Genomic DNA, 14,928 nt, shown 5'->3' with positions numbered 1-14,928 from the left:
TCCACTCTGGAACGTACCGCAAATATACCCTATAATATTTTAACTAAATTAATTACGAAACAACATGAATAAATTAAATTAAATTTACTTGCGCACGCCGGGATTTGAACCCACTTCCTCCGGATTGCTAGTCGAGAGACTTACAAAACTATTAGCTATAATAACTAATAGTTTTGTTATACCTACCTAACATTAGCTGGACTATTTGGATTAGTGAATAATTAAATTTAATATGACCCGTCCAATTCTTTTAATTCCGTTTGTTTCTACAAGACCACAGACATATGAATTCATATGTCTATGTACAAGACAGATTTTTTTTAAAAACCTCTAGATTTATAATGTTTATGGTTCAATAAATTACATGCCTAATGACTAATGCACTTCCCTTACACGTACAGATATCCTTTCACACTCTTACCTCTTCCGGCATGAACTTATCTGATATTTTAACAAGAGAAACAACACGATTCCTCGTTCTGAACATAGCAAAGTGGCGTGCCTTAACAGGCACGCGTGCTATAGGTCTTGTCCTGCTCTACCAGGGGGTGATAAGCCAGAAGAGCTATTGTGTGACTGTGAGACCTGTGCGTGCCCAGACAAAGTATCCGGATACCAATACATACGTTTAGTTAAGGATTCCAGAAAAATGTTAAGTTTGTTTAATTTATATTTGGTACTTGGTACAGAGTTCACCGAGCTAACTATGATACCGTTCTAGAAGGATTAGACATAATAAATGAAACGATGCGCAAAATTGTCTCTGCTTTTATTTTTTGATATGACCCGTTTCAAGGTTTTGACTTATATGATGAAGCAATCAATGTCTTTCAGGAGCGACCCGATTTCTATTTCTACGCACTTGCGCGTCACATATTCTTCTTATCTGACATTATAATTATTATGTCCACATCCTATCTTAGCGTGATTCATAACGCTTAAATCAGCTTTGCAGTATTTTAGGAACTCCTTAATCATAAAACTGTTGTAAATATTTTGATATTAATACTATTTCTTATTTGAATAGCTTTTGTCCAAGTTCCTTACCCTACTGTAATTCATCAGGCTTAGTATCCGAACTCTCAATGGCCTAGTGTCATCCACAATATTTTCTAAGCAACTACTGCCTTCAATCGTCATATAATAAAGTCTGTATACACCTATCAAAGTTATTTTTTAATTTTCCGTCTCTTGCGAACATAGTTTTCAGAAAGGTGCTTACTACCTTGTTATATATAACAATTCATTCTCTTGAATAACTAACTGTATAGGCAGGGGAACGTGTGGTACCTTGGACACGGTTGTACCTCGAACACACACGTTTTATATGATTTAAGATTTTTTTAAGATTTTCACGGCCAAAAGTATTTTTATTATTTGTTTTTGGGGTATTATGCCGTGTTGCGCTAACTCCTTCTTTAGCCAACGTTACGGACAGCATTGCAGTGTCCATCATCAGGGCAGATGTGTTATTTGAGGTTGTGTTAAAATGTGAGCTTATGTATGAGGTTGTGATACCGTGTTGCCAGCTCCAACCCTCTGAGCTAACATTAACGTATCATTTTTTTATTTAAAGTGGTTTTTTTCGTTTAGCTCTGGTGTATCCGTCAATTACCGGATACCAAGAACTATTAAGCTTAGCTCCATCGTCTCTATTAATGTTTACGGGATTTTTATGAATTTCAATGGCCTCCGTAATCAGCCGTGCTCTATAAGTTTTCGGTCTCCCCAGGATTTCAGGAACAAATCCAAAGTAATGCCCGGTGTCAATCAAATGCTCGGCAATTGCCGATTTGTCAGGGTGGCCGAGTTTACAAGCTCTGAAGTGTTCTGAAATCCTTTTGGAGATATTCCGCTCTGTCTGGCCTACATAGACCTTGTCACATCCGGAACAGCTGAGTTTATACACTCCATCTGTTTCCAGAGGAAACTTAGTCTTTGCAGACCTCAGTAAGTCCTGTATCTTTGTTGTTGTTCCGAAGACAGTCTTGATATTTTCCTTTCTCAAAAGCGAGTGATGCGGAAACACGATGGTAGCCTAAGGCATACTGTATATAGGTAACATATACAGTATGCCTTAGGCTACCATCGTGTTTCCGCATCACTCGCTTTTGAGAAAGGAAAATATCAAGACTGTCTTCGGAACAACAACAAAGATACAGGACTTACTGAGGTCTGCAAAGACTAAGTTTCCTCTGGAAACAGATGGAGTGTATAAACTCAGCTGTTCCGGATGTGACAAGGTCTATGTAGGCCAGACAGAGCGGAATATCTCCAAAAGGATTTCAGAACACTTCAGAGCTTGTAAACTCGGCCACCCTGACAAATCGGCAATTGCCGAGCATTTGATTGACACCGGGCATTACTTTGGATTTGTTCCTGAAATCCTGGGGAGACCGAAAACTTATAGAGCACGGCTGATTACGGAGGCCATTGAAATTCATAAAAATCCCGTAAACATTAATAGAGACGATGGAGCTAAGCTTAATAGTTCTTGGTATCCGGTAATTGACGGATACACCAGAGCTAAACGAAGAAAACCACTTTAAATAAAAAAAATGATACGTTAATGTTAGCTCAGAGGGTTGGAGCTGGCAACACGGTATCACAACCTCATACATAAGCTCACATTTTAACACAACCTCAAATAACACATCTGCCCTGATGATGGACACTGCAATGCTGTCCGAAACGTTGGCTAAAGAAGGAGTTAGCGCAACACGGCATAATACCCCAAAAACAAATAACAAAAACACACGTTTTAGTTTATTGGTACTTTTTTCTTGAAAGTGACAATAGCAGTTTGAACACTTTTTTCAGGGAAGAAATTTGATGCTAGTTTTATGACGTCAATTGGCACGCGTGTTTATGTGATTTTGAAAATTTTCGATCTTAAAAGCAATTTTTTAATTAATTTTTTCGTTAATATACTCATGCTATATTTCCTGAATCATGTAATTGAAACATGCGCCTTACGTATTTTAAATATAACACAACTGATAATCAACCATTCGTGTAGGGTATATGATTGTTTTTCAGTTGTGTAATATTCAAAACGTGTTTATTAGTTAATTGGAATATATTTATAACATTGGGTTATTCCTACACAAAAAAAAACTGACAGTGTTTAATTTTTTTGTTTATTTAGGCGCGGTGTTGTGCCTTGGCAAAAGCGTTTTACTTTGTACATGGCCAATGTACAGCGGGTTTGTCACGCATATTGTGTGTACTATGATTAGCATTATATTTGTATAATAAACGAAACCTAAATCGAACCAATCTCCAACCTTCAACAGAACATGAAAAATGTGATCACTCACCGTAAATCACTCACCGTAGTCGTCTTTGTTTTGGTCAAGGATCGACCAACTTAACAGGTGCACTTTTTAATTGTATTTTCTCTCTGCGATAATTATCTGCTCGTTAAATAGTTTTAACATGGAGATGCCGCTCAGGGATCTCACATCCTCTCATAGTATTAAGTTTAGAGTCATCACATAAAATCAACAAGCACTTGTTATAAAGCATCACGTACACTCGATGTAGGTAAAAAATATTTCTATCCACCTGCTACAACATCCGTCGTCTAATTTCACACCGGTTTACGTCTTACGGGAACCTACCGATGTACGTATATTACGGTTGTCGTGCGTTATCGACGCGGTAGTAGGTCACTTAACAGGAACCTACACACACAGGATGAGGGATTGACATACGGGAGAAATTGGTAGGGTACATACGGCCTACTAGCGAAAAATAAATTATTTATTTCGGCAAAACAAGGTCTACAAAAAGGTCAGAAACTTCTGACTATTGGGTCCACTGTGAAATTGAATTATATCGTGTCACGAAGGCAGGGCAGCAAGCTCCTGGAGGTCTAGCACGGAAAATCGATAAATTACTATGTCAATACGATACTGATGAAATACACCATCTATGGTCAGTTAGTGGTATTTGCAAGCATGATCAGAATATAATTCCGACAGTCGACTGACAAAAGCCGCTACTTACCGCGTGTCACGACTTTTCGAATAATGTCGTTGTTTATACAAAATAAGTAATTTGAATGGGTAACAATTATTTTACAAGCAATAATTATTAGCCTGAAACTCATCCACATTGAAAAATCTCTTAATAAAAGATACATGACGCCAACGGGACTTGAACCCGTGTCCTTTCGATTTTCGGTCGACAGCTCTGACCACTGAGCTATGGCGGCCTATCTCTTATCCGCGAAATAATTCAATATATACACTAGTATATATGGAATTATTTCGCGGATAAGAGATAAGCCGCCATAGCTCAGTGGTCAGAGCTGTCGACCGGAAATCGAAAGGACACGGGTTCAAGTCCCGTTGGCGTCATGTATCTTTTATCAGGAGATGTTCAATTTTTATATGGTGTAAAATTATATTTCTTATGTGTGTTAATTATTATATTACTTATATTTATATGTAAATTCATATTATATAGCTTATATTTAGTTAGAAAATGAAATACTTATTATTTAACTATTACATGTAAAAATAAAAATTTGAAAAATGTAAATTAAAGTTAAGTTTTCAGTTCAACATTGTCAATTTATTAGTATTTTTAGCTTTTACGTAGCCGTCTGTCATTTCAGAATTTCACTTCGTAGAAAGATGCGCCAGTGTTACCAATGTGTACCGATTCTGATATATTGTTTTACTAACATCGCTCTGGATTTCAATCATTGCGAATCCGAAATCGGTAAAAAATCATCGGTAGTTACGCATATCGATCCGATATTGTAAATTTATCGATTTCATATTAAAAAAAATAGAAAGATTAATTAAAACTGTGCACAATAACTTATTGTATGAATAAAGAAGAGAAAATAAAATTACGAACCCTCTACCCTTGCTCTGTGTAAAATTATTTTTACCATTTGGATTACTTTATTTATTTTGTTCACTTTTAATCATCTTGTTTACATTATTTTATGATGCATCTATTATTTTTAAATGCTTTATTTTTACATTACCTACGAGAACATACATAATTTTAACATTTATTCTACTTTTTTTATTTTTCCATTAATTCCGCTTCATGTTTTTCTTCAATCAATTCTTCAATAATTGGATCTACTCTATTAAATATAATTAATCAGACAATTGAAGAGGGAAAATTTCCACAGTCATGGAAACTATCTACCATTATACCGGTCCCAAAGGTTAAAAATACCAGAAAATGTGAAGAATTTCGACCAATAAACACCTTACCGAAATATGAACAGATACTTGAAGTGATAATAAAAGAACAAATATTACAATACTTAGATGAACACAATATGTTATACCAAGAACAATCGGGATTCAGATGTAATAATTCTTGTGAAACAGCGTTAAATGTAATCGTTGAAGAATGGAAAGAAGGAATGAATAGTAATATAATTTATCTTAGCAATATTCTTGGATTTTCAAAGGGCATTCGAAACCATAGATCGAGAAATATTGATAAGAAAGCTAAAAGAAATTGGTTTCCCAACTCTAGCCACTAAATTAATAAAAAAGTATTTGAAAGACCGAATACAGGTAACAAAAATTAATAATCAATTTTCAAAACCAATGGAAAATAAATTAGGAGTACCATACGGATCAGTCCTTGGACCTCTATTGTTCATACTCTATATTAATGACATGGTGAAAATATTTTCAAAATACAAAGTACGACTATTTGCCGATGATACACCTATATATATGTAAAGAAAAATATAATTTTCTTTAATTCAAGGCAATGCCGAGCTTGTCTCGTTTTATAATGATATTTTCCTTGTGATTTGAATGACAGTCAATTAAAACACAATTGAGTTTCTCTGTAATGAAAGAAGAGGTTTATTTTGTTAATCTCACAAGAGTTACATACAGAAAAGCATTCAGTAACAAAACATTACCTGTAATGAAAGAAACGACATTTAATGTTATTAATTTTATGTCAATTCCTTAATCACAATCACGATAGTAATTACAAATTATTTCCATCAATCTGTCATGTCACAACCCATAGACTATTTTTACTATGTCACCATAGATTACGAAATATCGAGTCGACTGTGTAGGTACTGTGGAGCACATCCAGCCAGTGACAGTCCACGACACACACAGCCACAATGACGAGACAAGCTCGGCATTGCCTTGAATTAAAGAAAATTATATTTTTCTTTACATATATAATTGGAGAAAACTATGAAGAACTAATACATATTTTAAATAATGAACTAGATAATGAATCAAGATGGCTAAAAATAAATAAACTTAAATTAAATACAAAAAAAAATACAAAATGTATGGTAATTGGTTATAAGAAGACATCCAGTGAAAGCAAAATCAAAATTGATGGTGAAATTATTGAAAATGTTAGCGATATAAAATACTTAGGAGTTATAATAGATTCCAAACTCAACTTTAATAAACATGGTGAATATACCCAAAAGAAAATTGGTAAAAAGATATCTTTTTTGGGAAGAATTCGCCAAAAACTGTCCGAAAAAACTGCAATCACCATTTATAACTCCATTATTGCTCCACATTTTAATTACTGCTCAACTATCCTTTTCCTGTGTAACGACCGAGAGCAAAATAAATTTCAAATTCTCCAAAATAGGGCAATGAGAACAATACTCAGACGAAATAGATATTCAAAAGTAAATAAAATGTTAAACGAACTAAATTGGCTAACGGTGAAACAGATGTTGACCTTGAACACGATGATATTTTTACACAAAATAGTAAACAACCTGCTACCCAAATATTTTTCTAGTAAAATTGTATACAACAAGGACATACATAAACATAAAACTAGGACGTGCAATGAAATCAGGCTACCAAAGAAGGACAAAGCGAATACCCAGAATAGTATATTATATAAAGGGATGAAATACTATAACGCACTGCCGGAAAACCTTAAGTCTGCCCCAATTGAAAAGTTCAAGATGTTGTGTAGGAGCCACATTAAGCAAGAAAAAACATAATATATTTAAGTGTAACAAATTAATTAGTCATTTGTAAACTTAAATGTACAAATTACTAAAATAAAATCAATAAACAATAAAAAAAACAATCATTTATGTTTTTTTCATATAAAATGAATCTTATGCAGAAACTTCACTTGTTCTCGCAACACAGTGTATTTTTTTAAATAAAATATAACATTTTTAACGTTTAGTTTCCCCAATAAACGAAAACAAACAAAAAAATCTCGATATCTACTTTTTCCCTCTGCCCATCGCATCATCCTTCTAAAACTTCCCAATTGGGAAGTCCTGTGTAGTTTGACTGTGTCCCAACATTTTCAAAAGATAAAAATATATAAAAGACTCGTAATTTATTTTATAGTAGGTAATAAATTAAATACAGGACTACAAACTTAATAACTTCCATTTAATTAACCCTAAGAATTTTACTTGAAGACTTCGGGCCCCACTCTCAAATGTAAGATCAGCGAAGATTAACAATAATTAATTATTCAAAGCGAAAAATTGATTAGGGAATTTGTACATTTACTTTGCATAGTTAATTTGTTTACGTGTTGTTTCGCGTCCTTTATCCAAGTTTCGGCCAATTTAATCCCAAGACACTGAAAGTTAGCTGCGTTATTTTAAGTGGTTACCTTGAACCGTGTGATGGTGTTAGTTTGAGCCTTAAGACACGGTTTGGGTAATTAGGTAAGGCGTGCAGTGCCGGAGATAAGATGAGCCTACGTGCTAACTCGAATGAAAGGGAACAAGCACGAGAGAAGTAAGCAAATTAGTACAAGAAGGTAACAAAGTATAATGTAGCTCAAAGGGTTGTTTTTAATTTGATATCGTTGATTGTACCTTTTTGAAGAAGTTTAGATTGGAGTTACAACATAATTACAAGACGGTACCCAGATGAACCTTAATGGACGGGCTATTGTTCCTAGCTAACCTTCAAGCATATTAATAGTCGTGTATCTTTCATCCCACCTCATCATATATCTTCCCCGTCATACATCTCACCAGTCCTAGGGGCAGAATCTCGACCCGCTTTTGTGATTTGCGTCTTTGAACTATAAATTAACTAGACGCGATAGGATTTATAATTTATCACGCTGTGTGGTTTCATTATGTTTTTATTCAAAGCGTAGTAATTAATGAGCAGGTTCTGGCTAAGTAGTGGGTGGTATCTTGCAAATCTCGGGGCAAAGGAGGAGGCTGTAAAAACGACTGTATTATGTTCAAGCAGCACTTAAAGCACGCCGAGGGCCGTAAAAAATATTTAAGTCTTCTAAGACCTTTTTCATTAAAAAAGTTATAACTTTGGGCTTATTTTGTAAATGGACGAAAGATTGTAGTATTTTGTGGCAAGCAAACAAAAAAACAGATAAAATTGTGTTCTGTTGTTTGCTGGTAGAAAATTTTGACCAACTTAACAATAAAAATAAACATTTTTACAACTAAGGAGCAGAAACTCTAAAGCCGTTATCATGAAATTTGTCAGTTTTTTTTTGTCGAGATTTCTAGGACAGAACAAATAATATGTCCAGTTCACAGTGTAATTACCTACATTAGCACGATAGATTCTTTGAAGACGTTTCAATCGCATTTTTTATTATTATTAGGTTTAATTTCTAGATCTCCACTTTAGTTTTAAGCTTTTCTTTTGTATATTCAATAATATAATTTAAAACTTTTCCGATAATTGAACAGAATGAAATTTTGTAAAATGTTAATATTTTAGTATTCATGAGAAATTCAGATATTTATCAATCATTTATACTTCTTTCAATACATTTTACAATCACAATATTTTTTGCCCGAAAGGAGAATATTAAATTATAATCCGCAGCATCGGCAACGGTTTGAAAGATTTATTTTTCTCTTCGAACGAATTCAGAAATCCCGTCCTTTTCGTCACCTGATTTCCAATTCCGTTTATTATATATGTTTGACAGTTGTTGGAGAGATGCAATCTCTTTGTACCAACTGAATAATGTATTGAACGAATTCCACTGCACTCCAGGTGGAGTCGCTCAAATCTGGAATAAAATCACACTTTGGGACTTGAAACATCTCCTCGATCTTGTGGACCCCGGTAGATTGAACCGAGAAATAAAAAATATTTTATTTACTATAAAAAATGATTTTTCCCTGCTAACCGGACACAGTGAGACTATGAGATCCCCAATTGACTGACATTGTGAAGCTGAAGGGTGTGGGTAGGGGAAGGATATGGGGAAGAGTAAGGCGGGGAATAACCTGAATATTCATATCTGGTCACGCTTCAGATCAAGCAGCGTTTCGATTCTAAATTGAGATCTTTCACCGAGCAGATACTGAGTGTATCTACCACTCACGGTGCGTGCACCGTGTACGTCTAATAATATATTATTTTGAATACAACATGAAATAAAACAATTTAATTAAATTAAATTTACTTACTATTTCCGCATGCCGGGATTTGAACCCAGATTCATAGCTGAGAGCCTTACCACTCGACCAAGGAGGCAGTAATTAGTAAGATTTATTAATTTTTTAATATAAGATTTTTAACACACTAGAAATAAATTACAAGTTTAATAAGTGAAGCATTTTGAGATCTTTTACTTTTTTATTCAAAAATTGTAACTCCAGTGTTTATACCACCGTTCGTTTTCTTTATAAATAAACTTACCTTATTTACAAAAACAGAGTCGCTTATTTCTAAGAAATTTAAAAAAGCGGTTTGGCTCTCACCGGAATCATAAATCAGAAGCATTTTAAATTAAGTAACAAATATTACATTTATTAGACGGATTTTAAGAAGAATCTGGAAGAATAATTAAATTTATAGTTTAATAAACGACCTTTTAACAGTATTTTCTTAACTCAGCACTCCTCCTCGTACAGTACATGAAATATAAAAAAGTCTGAAAAATGTAACCGTAAAAGACGTTGGTGAAAGAGGAAATTAGGATTCTTAAACACGTCTCAGCTCCATTTTTCCCCGTCAAATCGAAATAAAATGGAGACCGGCACAGGACTCGCCATACATTCTATATTTTTTATTAGATTTTCTGGATTTATAATGAATATCGCCGCGCACTTAACGTTCTTCGGTCGACGATGGCATAATTTATTTTAATGGAATCACGTGGATATCTTTAAATCTGATACCTACTTCTGACTCCGCATTGAATATTAACTATTTTTTCAATAGCCAAAATCTTACATTTAAGCGTGCTCACCAAAACATCGAATAATATTCTTTGTTTTAGGCGAGGCTGAATATCAAAAAAAAATATTATTAAATTATTTTGGAAATTTTACGTTTTGATTGTAGACGTTCGTGCGTACTTGCTTTTTTGAAGGTGCTATCCGTACATTCAATATTTTCTTACTTTTTGAGTTGCATGACGCATTTTTATAACGAATTATTAAGTTTTTCTTCACCTTCAAGAGCAGATGGCAATATCAATAAAAAAAAACTTCCCCGGTCCCTGATCCAGAATATCTAAATGCCCATAATTAATATTTTAATGAGTCAATTATTTTGGAAAATTTTAGTAATACAATTCGTGTTTCCATGAATATTTGAGAACCAACACGACCGAAGGAAATGTACAATAAGAGGTGTATTTGAAGTTTGAATGCTTCGTTATAAATTTCCAATGCTTGAGTGAATCTCGAAAACTCCGTAGTACCGTTCGTAGTTCGCACTCGAACAAGAATAGAAGAAAATTCCAATTTTCGCCGTGTTCTTTTTAAGGCCAGAAATACGGTCCACAAGGACGGATGACAAATGGTGTACTAGCAAGGCAGACTACTGACAGAGATGTTAGTACTCAACTGAATGTAGTAGTTTGACGTAACCAGGAGATAAATAGTGTTAGATCGGGAGAACAGAATCACCTAAGTACATGATGCGGTGAATGAATTTCATGTTAAACGGTAAAGTGAAATGCCTCTAAAGGGAATAAAATACAAGCATTCTTTGTTACATGTTTCACAGTGGAATTTTATCTCAAAGGGATGAATTTTGTTAGAAAACAATTCGTTTATAAACCCTTTGCGTATAATAAGTTTGGAAATTACATGTTTCAGGTCAAAGAAAAGTAATAGCTGGTATGCCGGTAATATATACAAGTTGCTTATTCATCACACACTGTAAGGGAGTTACGAGTGCACCCCAAAGTCTCTCGTGAAACTTGTTTTTGGGCTAATTCAAAAACAACTAATTGATGAACTCTCATTTCATAGAAATTATTTATTACGCTACAGTACAGACATTGTCTAAAGAAGCTATTTATTGTTTGTACTAAATATTAAATATACGCCCCGATTAGCTGCAATGAAATTTATGTTAAAAATATAGTAGTAACTTTTATAAATAATAGTCCGTTAAACAAACGTCGCTGTCCTCTTTCACAGACAGCTAGTTGCCTGGAAAAAAAGGGACTGTGGTATCCTCATATTGAGGAATGTTCTAAGACTGAAGGAATTTAGGAACAGGGAAAAAGAAACGTAACAGACTTAATAAACATAAATAAAATTTACATTCATTTCAATCCTGAATAGCTGCATTTTATCTGGATATACTCATAACATAATTTTGGAATATGCGCAATTAATTTTAAAACCTTTTTTTACAAGTATATTTAAGTGACCGCTCAGGATCGCTTTTTAGCGAGAATATTTTGAAAAGGTTTTTATTATAAGTATTGTTGAAAAACTGAATAAATTAGGAAGAGAAAAGAGATTGGCCGTATGTTATAGGTCACCCCAAGTGGTTCGCTACGTTCGTTTGGTGATTTAGCAATGTTGCCCAAGTTCCATCGGGTGAGGTGTATTCAAGATGCGCCTGCCCACCAGTTGCGTGGCGTGCCAGATCGGAAGACGCTGGTTTGGGGAGACCCTTTGACCTCTCCAACTGGTCTCTCGACCCATCACCGCATCGAGAGGGATATGTTTGTCACTCCTGGACACACTGATCCCTAGATTCTCTCCCAACCCTGATTCCTTGTACCTTCCCAAAACTTTCTCTCCTTTTTTTCTTATAAACGACTCTTCACATAGCATCCCAAAAGATTACATGACCGCTGAGGATCGCTTTTTAGCGAGTATATTTAAGTTACCGCCCGACTACCCTAAATGCATACCATGATCTGTTTGGATATTGTTGATAAACTGAATAAATTGAGGAAGGAAAATGGATGGGCCATAAGTCATAAGTCAACCCAAGTGGTTTGGTACGTTTGGTGATTTAGCAGGGGTGCCCGAATTCATCGGGTGAGGTGTGTTCAAGTTAATTTAACATTACATTAGGAATTTGTATACATATCCCAACTCTTCTAACTTTTGAGGTACAATTTGAAACGTTAAAAGTTAGAAGAGTTACTTTACACTTTTATTAAAGCGGTTATTATAAATTTCTTAAATTTAGAAAAATCAGTTACATATGAATATGTATACAAATTCCTAATGTAATTTTTATTTTCAAATAATAGGTACTACATATTATATTATATTCATTTAAAATATACATATTATTCCCCCATGCTTAAAACCTTCCAATAATATAGTATAACTTGGAGCCTAACACCAATTGATTAAAATCACAATAAATATTAAAATGATTTCTCTCTCTAGCAGAGTTTTATAAAACTAGTGTATTCGAAATTTAAATCGAAAATAGACAAATTATTATAACGATCGTGATTTCAAATAAAAGAAAATCATCAGATTTGTGGAAATATTTAGATAAATCAGAAATGAACAACGAGCGACGGGCGCAGCTGGTTGTGTTGTGATTGCAAACAAAGATCCGAAGAGTGAACAAATAATATCTGTTATTTTTGTTTGCCCGCCGCAATGAAAACCAATTCGGTTTATTTTCCATAACACCCCACGAGGGCGGCGTGGGTTGTTTGATTATATAAATGTACAGGAACTACCAAATATGATTAAAACATACATATCTATAGTTTAATTAAAACACACAAATATTAACCGTATTTAGGCTTAAAATTTCCGCAAATGGCTTAAGGGTAATGAACCAGAACCTAGTTGGAACCTGATACAACCTATTAACGATTCCTACGAATGGTTCCAGTGCACTATATATAAGAATTGTGTGTATAGAAGTTTGTGGAAAATCGAGGGAAGCGATTTAAAGGCGTTATTAAAAATGATTAGTGGATAAGTTTTCTCGATAAAAAAATAAAAAACAAAAGTTGTTTCAGGTATCTGAGAAGATACATCGCTAGAAACGGATTGGATTACTTCAACAAAGATAAAAGTGTTAACCCACAATTACTTAACGGAAAACTAAATTCTGTGAAAATGAAATCCTTAATAATGCAGTTACTAAAGTGGGCTTGTTTTACGGAAGTAAAGTGTAGAATCCGCAGATCCAGGAAAAGAGAAGGCACACAGAGTGTGGAAGAAGCAGGATCCCCGAAGAATGTGAATGTTTGTACTCGTATTATCAGTGAACTGAAAGATTTAATTTATAATAAACTGTTTTTATAAACCCAATAATAATATTATTGTATATATATAAAAAAAAAAAAAAAAAAAAAAAAAAAAATGAAAGATTTAATATTTTTTAAAGAAAGACAAACATTTCCGTGCTACGAATAACCTGACAAAATTTGAAAATCTCCTACTACCACCACAGTGAGCGGAAAATGTTGCTTGTGTTGTGATGGAGAACTTAGCCAGCCGTGGAATTGAACACACTACGCCTATTTGGGACCCAAACGCGATGTCAACTCAGCCACCGACTCAGATTCGAATTAAAAGGAAGAAGGACGAATAAGTTTAAAAGAGGGACAAAAAATACGACCTTTTTGATTACTGACATTATTGTATAACATATGGAAAACATTGACAGTAGAAGAGACATAGACACCGAAGATGGTAGGAGGAGTTGAAGTTAACTACATCTCAGGAATACGCGATCATGCTGTGTTGTTTAAATAAATACATCTTAAGACATTAGTTAGATTTAGCTATCGTAACAATAAATGGTCAAGATAATATTGAGGTTTTGGTCAGCTCTGAAATGTTTTCTGCCGGTAAATATAAATATAGTCAGTTGAGCAACCACTTGAGGTAAGCAGGTAGCAAATAAAATAAAACCCCCAACATAAACTACTTGCATATTGATCCTGATATGTTTTCACTGTCGACAAAATCATATGACGTCAAAATTATTCGATAGATTTTTTTCTTGCTAACCCAAATTTAATAAGTTATCATGAGATTATGATGATTACGATCAGTTATTTACCGATGAACAAATTTATCAAATACCTTCTCCTAAGCATCACAAATCTTCAAGTTTATTTACCGATAAACCACAACCTCCATAGTTTCATCATTGACTTACTCCTTCGAGTAATTTCAGTCCAATACTTCATTTTTATCTCCTCAAGGGGTAGAGATGCCATAACCTGTCGTGTACATTGATAGCACCAAGAACATAAAAGAACACGGGTGAATTTCAAAGGACTTGGAGGTGAACTTTCCGACGGTATCTGTGTATGACAATATTATTTTATATTTTCTGGCTTTGAAATACGTATGAAATTTATGGAGCTCCGATATGGTCAAATGCACACATGTTTAAGACAATGTTTATTTATATATACGATTTTATTTATTTATACATTCCTAAAACATCGATTCAACGAACCATATAAGAAAACATTTTTAGGGGTATACATTATTTTATAAGTAAAAATTATATCTCTTCTTTCTCTGATATTAGAGTTTTAAATTAAAATCTCATTTTGTACATTACTAACGTCACAATATTTGACAAATCCTTTGATAGTAAGGAAATTAATGTTTTATAATCGATTCATGTTAACATAACGTTGTTATCAAACATTCATGAGAGGAAATAAAATATAGATAAAAAAATAATTACCTAACATCAATAGGGTAGGGAAATACGGTAACCT

At 33.9% G+C, this 14,928-nt stretch overlaps 1 non-coding gene across 1 annotated transcript; it reads right to left on the bottom strand.

The window, feature by feature from the left end:
* Positions 1 to 4,146: 4,146 nt before the first annotated feature.
* TRNAF-GAA (transfer RNA phenylalanine (anticodon GAA)) lies at positions 4,147 to 4,220 on the bottom strand. The gene has a single exon. It is a non-coding gene; the product is annotated as a tRNA-Phe (tRNA).
* Positions 4,221 to 14,928: the final 10,708 nt, after the last annotated feature.

Source organism: Hesperophylax consimilis, chromosome 9 (genome assembly GCF_061612785.1).
Source record: "Hesperophylax consimilis isolate HC1 chromosome 9, BYU_Hcon_1.0, whole genome shotgun sequence".
Taxonomy (NCBI): domain Eukaryota; kingdom Metazoa; phylum Arthropoda; class Insecta; order Trichoptera; family Limnephilidae; genus Hesperophylax; species Hesperophylax consimilis.
This window is presented reverse-complemented; position numbering and strand designations above follow the sequence as displayed.